This window comes from Ochlerotatus camptorhynchus, unplaced genomic scaffold, assembly GCF_037179485.1.
Source record: "Ochlerotatus camptorhynchus isolate MF236.1 unplaced genomic scaffold, CSIRO-AGI_Acam_v1.1 ptg000277l, whole genome shotgun sequence".
In the NCBI taxonomy this organism is placed as follows: Eukaryota; Metazoa; Arthropoda; class Insecta; order Diptera; family Culicidae; genus Ochlerotatus; species Ochlerotatus camptorhynchus.
Window position 1 is genome coordinate 3951277 of NW_027040766.1, and position 6429 is coordinate 3957705.

General features: G+C 37.3%; 1 pseudogene; it reads left to right on the forward strand.

The window, feature by feature from the left end:
- The window catches only part of LOC135706379 (probable ATP-dependent RNA helicase Dbp73D), a 70104-nt pseudogene extending 64464 nt beyond the window's left edge, over positions 1 to 5640 (forward strand).
- Positions 5641 to 6429: the final 789 nt, after the last annotated feature.

Consider the following 6429-nt stretch of genomic DNA (forward strand, 5'->3'; position numbering starts at 1 on the left):
GTCGAACACCAAAAGAAACCAAACACTCCGGAAAAAGATATCTTGGACGAAGAACAGGAGAAAGAATCAGACACTGTTGAGGACACAGGCCTAAACCAAGGGGATGAACCGGAAAGTGACGAAGAAAGTTTCATTCTGGAAGAAAATTTAACTGATGTTGCTGATATAGATAATGATTCTTCTAAACAGGATAAACCAGCAGATTTTGTGGTGCTCGGTGACGATCACTTCAGGAAGCTTAAAAAAGTCGATGAAGTGCTTCCTCCATGGCTATCACATCCAAGCATAATTGATAGTGATCTTAGCAAAAGGGGAAGTCCATCAAGAAACTGTCCTACCTTGAAGAACAGCTCAAGGCGAATTTAAAAGAAATGGGCTATAAGCGGTTTTCCAGTGCAAGACATGGTTATTCCCTGGATATTGGAAGCTCATCGGAAGCCGGCTCCTTTTTGGCCTCGAGACGTTTTTATATCTTCTCCGACAGGAAGTGGTAAAACGCTGGCATTTGCTTATCCGATTGTCCAACTACTGTTAAAGAGAATTTCTCCTGCTATTCGATCGTTGGTAATTTTGCCAGTGGAGCGGTTCCATATCATTAAAGCAACGAGTAATTTTCATCTTTTTTGATTTGCATGAAACCTTGCATACAAGTTTTTGGGGAAGAAAAACGCCGTTTTGCATACTTGGTTCGCCATTTTGAATCTAGCCTTACTTATGAGAAGGGCCTATGGAAAATGCACATGATATCTTCAAAAAATTGTATCTCGGAAACAGTTTGTCCGATTGGTTTGGTGTCTTGGGCGAAGTTTTAGACAATTGTTGGTGTTATATGGAGAAAATATGCACGGTAAAAAAAAAAGTTTGGTATTTATGTTTTGAACTAAAATATAAATTTTCCCTTTAAAGTGACATGTCAATAATTTTTTTATTATCCTTATGTTATAGCTGACTGAAAATGCTATCTAGTGCACAGTAGGTTGTTCTGGAGAAAAATAGGTCACGATGAAAAAAATTGTCAAAAAAGCTATTAAGAAAAGTCAAAAAAGTTTGTCACCCTAATTTTATGAAAGTACATCAAATTTGCAAACAAAAAGTACTTCAGTAACATTTTTCTAAGATGCACCGTTTAGAAGATATTACTGATTTAATATTGTTTTTTTTTTTTGATAACTTAATAAGTTTTGGCCCTTTTCGGATGTACTCCGTGTTTTTCCGGTTTCAAAAGTATTTTTTTCGGAAAGATTGGAAAATTTTGAGTTAAAATGACACTGACAGCTTAAAGATTCGAGTGAAATTCTCTGCCTTAAAAGTATTTTGAAAAACAAGTTACAAAATCCCACTATCAGGAACAATGATTTCTTCAAGTGATTTTTGGTGCGTTGTGCTGAAAATGTGCATTCAACTCTTGCATATCGCCTAACAGTTTAATCCATTTAAACTGGATGTGTTTATACTGTGCATATTTTCTCTCTATTGCCGAACATCGCCACAGACATCAAACCGATGAGACAACTCGATTTCGAGATACACCTTTTTGAGAACTGCAAATGTAAGCTCCTCAATTAGCAAGATTCAAAAGAGCGAATTAAGCTTATTTTTCAGGGTGTGTGATTGTGCGCAATAAAAAATAACATTATATGTTGGATATCAAGTTTATTTTTATTCCTGTATTTTTATAAAATTATTGTTTACACAACTTTCTTAACAATATTGAATATTTTGGCATCATTGTCAGGACAGTTTGAATAAAGCTTTGCCTTTATTGTATTTTCTGATAGAGGAAGAAATGAGTGGAATTTTAGAGTTCCTTGAATTGTTTTTGCATTATTATATTGATTATTTAGCTGCAAAGACATATTTTCGTATTCTTCTGTAGTAGAATAACAAAATGACAACTTTGTAAGTTCTTCTTCTTTTCGTTTGTTTGCCCAATTAAACAACTCTCTTGCAGTCTTTATCGGGTGTTCGCGTTCTTTGGCTAAACTTGCTCTGGTAGCCATGCGTTTTATCGTACCTCCAATAGCATCGCATGGACCTTTTCCGTGCGATGTTGCGAAGAAATGCCATTCAGCGTCAATACCATACTTTGACTTAAATTTACAAAGGCAAGAAAGTTTTTTTTTGGTTTTTATACTGTAAAGCAGCACCATCTGACATAAAATAAATTTTGTTTATGTTTTTATTTTGATCAATTTGTAAAAAGTTTATCATTTTATCAATAAACAACTTGACAGCGACTGAATCATGTCTTAGTTCTTCAGAAATTATAATGAAGCTAAAATGTTTAATTTGCATATTTTCAGTATAATATATTACGAAAGGATGGATTGTGGTCTGTTGCACGTTCCAATGGTGTGATTGAACTTCATCCTGCAAAACGAAGCTGTAATTTTCAGAAAAGTCACAAATAGCTAAAAATTCACCATCTTGCAAGTTTTGTTTTGTAGTTTTCAAAAAATTGGATTGTTCGGTTTTTACAAAATCATGCGGAATCAAACTTTCAAATTTTGAGCTGAAAAATGAAACAAACTCATCGGTTTGCTTTACAATAGTTTCTAAATCACATCTGTCAGTGGTAACCCATTGTTCGAATGAAAGCTTTTCAACAAAGTTTTCTTCCAGTTGTTTCAATAAACTGTCTTCTAAAACTGAGGTGTCTGGGCAGTTTTTACATCTTCGTAGATGGCAATGAGTTGTCTTATTTTCGCAAAGTAATCTATTCGTTAATGTTTTTAGATCATTCAAGACATTGTATTTTTTTAAGCTATGTAGAATTAAATTGACATTTTCATGCGTAGTGCAAACGCAAACATTATGTGTTCCTGTGATAGTCAATAGTTTACATTGCCTTGGCCGGAGGCTTGCAAATGATGAAAACCCTATTTTTACATTGACGTACATTTCATTAAAGCGATTGAAAGCTTCTCTCAAATCATAGAATGCTGGGTAAAGACTGTTGGAAGATAGGTAGAGTTGAACGCTCAGGTATCGTCGAACCTTCAGGTACGAGTTTGGAGAGTTGGAGCGAGGTAGATTTGCTGGCGTAGGTATATTGTTATTGAAGAAGATTGTAAATTGTATATACCTGGAATGAATAAAGAGTGCGGCGGTTGTTGATAGAGGTATCAGTCGGCAGCCCTCTAGTTTGATGGAAGGTGACTACTGCGTTCTTTTTATTTATTATTAAGGAACGGTCAACGACGGAGCTAGCCTCGTTATGGCCAGCGTGGCCATGGTGGACTAGTTCCAACAAAGACCATGTTTACAATCACCAAGCTAACTGGTATCTGATTACCTGTATCTAATACTTGTTAGCACGTTTTCAGCACAACGCACCAAAAATCATTTGAAGAAATCATTGTTCCTGATAGTGGGATTTTGTAACTTGTTTTTCAAAATACTTTTAAGGCAGAGAATTTCACTCGAATCTTTAAGCTGTCAGTGTCATTTTAACTCAAAATTTTCCAATCTTTCCGAAAAAAATACTTTTGAAACTGGAAAAATACGGAGTACATCCAAAAAGGGCCAAAACTTATTAAGTTATCAAAAAAAAAAAAACAATATTAAATCAGTAATATCTTCTAAACGGTGCATCTTAGAAAAATGTTACTGAAGTACTTTTTGTTTGCAAATTTGATGTACTTTCATAAAATTAGGGTGACAAACTTTTTTGACTTTTCTTAATAGCTTTTTTGAAAATTGTATTTTTTTAAAAAACAATTTTTTTCATCGTAACCTATTTTTCTCCAGAACAACCTACTGTGCACTAGATAGCATTTTCAATCAGTTATAACATAAGGATAATAAAAAAAATATTGACATGTCACTTTAAAGGAAAATTTATATTTTAGTTCAAAACACAAATACCAAACTTTTTTTTTTACCGTGCATATTTTCTCCATATAACACCAACAATTGTCTAAAACTTCGCGCAAGACACCAAACCAATCGGACAAACCGTTTCCGAGATACAATTTTTTGAAGATATCATGTGCATTTTTCATAGGCCCTTCTCATAAGTAAGGCTAGATTCAAAATGGCGAACCAAGTATGCAAAACGGCGTTTTTCTTCCCCAAAAACTTGTATGCAAGGTTTCATGCAAATCAAAAAATACAAAAAATAAAAACTGGAAAAATTTCCCACTTGTTCGTGGAACCGCTCAGTGAAGGAACTTGCGGAACAGGTCTTCGGGGTTTTCGACAAGCTTTGCAAAGGTACAAACAGGTGTTTAGTGTGGAACAAGCAAAGTTGGTAGATCAATTCAACGGCGAATATATCCCAAAAGTGGACATCGTTGACACAACAGCAGGTCGGTTGGTAGAACACTTGCATTCAACGAAAGGATTCACGCTAAAACATCTTCGTTTTTTGATTATTGATGAAGCCGATCGCGTAATGGATCAAATTCAGAATGATTGGTTGTATCACCTCAATAAGCATGTGAAGGAAGAATCGGATGAGTATTTGCTAGGAAGAGCAGCGGGGCAGCTGTCACAGACGGAGCTCTTCGATAAACCTCGACAATCGCACAAGTTACTGTTTTCCGCCACTCTGAGTCAAGATCCGGAAAAGCTTCAAACGTTTAAATTGTTCCACCCGAAGCTATTTACTGCTGTGTCGGATCCAGCGAAACGCATGGCAGCATTAACGAAACTGCATGTCAATGCTGAGGAAAAACGTGGCAAATTCGTTGGACAATATACAACACAACTCCTTTGGAATTGCGCGAATTGATATGTATGACTCAGTACAAGATCAAACCCTTGACTTTGTTTGCTTTGGTAAAGGAAAACAATTACAAATGATTCCTGTGCTTTACCAATCCAATCGATGCATCGCATAGGCTCTCGTTTGTGCTGCAGAAAATGTTTGGGAACGAATTGATTATCGAGGAATTGTCATCTTCGTTAAACCCTACTGCTAGAAAAAGTGTGCTGAACCGATTTGCGTTGGGAAAAGTTAATGGCATCATTTGTACGGACGCACTTGCTCGAGGTATCGATATAGACGACATCGATGTGGTAATTTCTTACGACATGCCCAGGCACATTAACACTTACATTCACCGGATTGGTCGTACGGGTCGAGCTGGTAATCGTGGCACTTCGATTACGATGTTGATCGACGAAGAACGGAAAAAGTTCAATTCGATCTTGACGGAAGCCGAAAAGGGCGGGCTTGAGATTGTGGAAATCAAATCTAATGCCGAGGAAGAGTATGCTATGCTGTATTCGAGTGCCTTGAATGATCTACGCGAAGCGCTCGATTTGGAGAAACAGACTATCAACAAAATACGCAACGGAATGTCGATCACCAATTTGACCAAAGTAAATCTGCTGAGCAAGCTGAAAGATCGTATCGATATCGAAACCACCAATACAACCGAGACAATTAAATCGTTGGTGCGTCTACCGAAAGCCTGGACAAACGAAGCTATCGAAAAACGTGCCAACGAATCGAGCGAGAAGAAACGAAAGCAAAAACAACAGGTTGAAAATTCGGGAGGCAGTATCGAGAAAGGCGGAAATGATTCTGCTAACGGTGTTTTGGCTAAAAAACGGAAGTTTTTTGGGAAAAATAACATTACCGGAAAAGGCCGGAAAATACCGAAGAAGGTTGAACAAGCTAATAGCAAGTAAACATTTATAATTCAACTAGTAATGGAAGAAAACATCATGTAAGTATATTTCGGAATTAACGGATTTGAAGACGGTGTTCACTCAAATGCATACTATTCCTCATATTTTAGGGAAAAAACGAACTTTTCCCTTAATACGACCCATCATTCATAACTGCCAGTAGTTTTCAATGGTTCTGAACTGGGTGGATTGAGGGTTTTCGGAACAAACTGGACTCTGTTGTCAGTACCATTGTTGCATTTTCCGGTTGTAGTGACAACTCCTAACATCCAGCCAAAATGTCACCGGACCACCATGTGACTGGATTAAGGGCAGAATTCGCTTCTGGAGACATTCAACTTTGTAAACCTCCGAGTTTATAATTTTCTAAGTGACGAAAACCTTTGTCGTCTGGCCGCAGCTGCAAATTCCCTGTCAGATCATACACTTGTGTTTGAATTTATCCGCAAAACCAAATTTGAATCGGCTGGGAACACCTCCTCGAGCTTGCACCTTGTAATATTTTGGTCCTGGAACCTGTCCGAAGTCGGCCTTTACTTAGGTTTCATCGTACATAAGTATGCACCCTCAATACTTCCTTAGCAGGTTATCATTGAGTGATCAATTTGGTTGCCTACTAGCGCGGTATACCTGTAAGCCTTCACAGTAGCGAATTCGCTGCACTGTAGTACGAGCGGCATCATACCATAGAGATAATTCTAAAACCAGAAGGTCCCGAAGAAACGTGCTCAACTTTTTGGCTCAGCTCTGGTACTCGCTTCGGTCTCAAGCTAATCGATGCACCCCTCG